At 28.3% G+C, this 630-nt stretch overlaps 1 pseudogene; it reads left to right on the top strand.

Annotated features, from left to right (window-relative positions):
• Window positions 1-148, top strand: part of LOC110263678 — a 4,599-nt pseudogene extending 4,451 nt beyond the window's left edge.

The raw sequence follows: 630 nt of genomic DNA on the forward strand, positions 1-630 counted from the left end.
TTAATTTTATTATATAAATATTAAATATGAATTTGTATACGATAATTAATTTTGAGGTTATGAGTAAGATTTAGAAATTTTATTAATTGTATAGTTGTAGTTAAATTATCTTGTTAGTAATAATTTTGAGGCTGTGAGTAAGATTTAGGATTTTTATTAATTGATATTGGTTCACTATCAGGCACACAAATATTTAATAATAATAATAATAAGTGTGGTGCAAGTGGTTGAGGTCTCTGAGTAGAGAATGGATAATTTTGAGAATCATTAAAAAATTATTTGAGAGTTGGTATGGCATGCATAGTAGGCAATAAGGACAGAAGTTGTAGATGACAGCGTTTTTTGCTGTAATTTGGAACATCTGGTTAGAACGTAATACTCGAATATTTAACAATAAAAAAACAAATATTCAGATAATTCACACAAGAATAGTGTTGAGCTACACAGAATGGCGTGGTGGTGATCCTATGGGAGGCTGATGACATGCTAGAGATGGCAGGGAATGGGTTTTGTTAGTAGGTCTTTATGTTTATTTTATTTGTTTGCTCCACTTTAATGTGTTGAGCTTTCTTTATTTCAAAAAAAAAAATAATAATAATAGTAATGTGAGATTAGTTAAAATGATAAGTA

This window comes from Arachis ipaensis, chromosome B06 (assembly GCF_000816755.2).
Source record: "Arachis ipaensis cultivar K30076 chromosome B06, Araip1.1, whole genome shotgun sequence".
In the NCBI taxonomy this organism is placed as follows: Eukaryota; Viridiplantae; Streptophyta; class Magnoliopsida; order Fabales; family Fabaceae; genus Arachis; species Arachis ipaensis.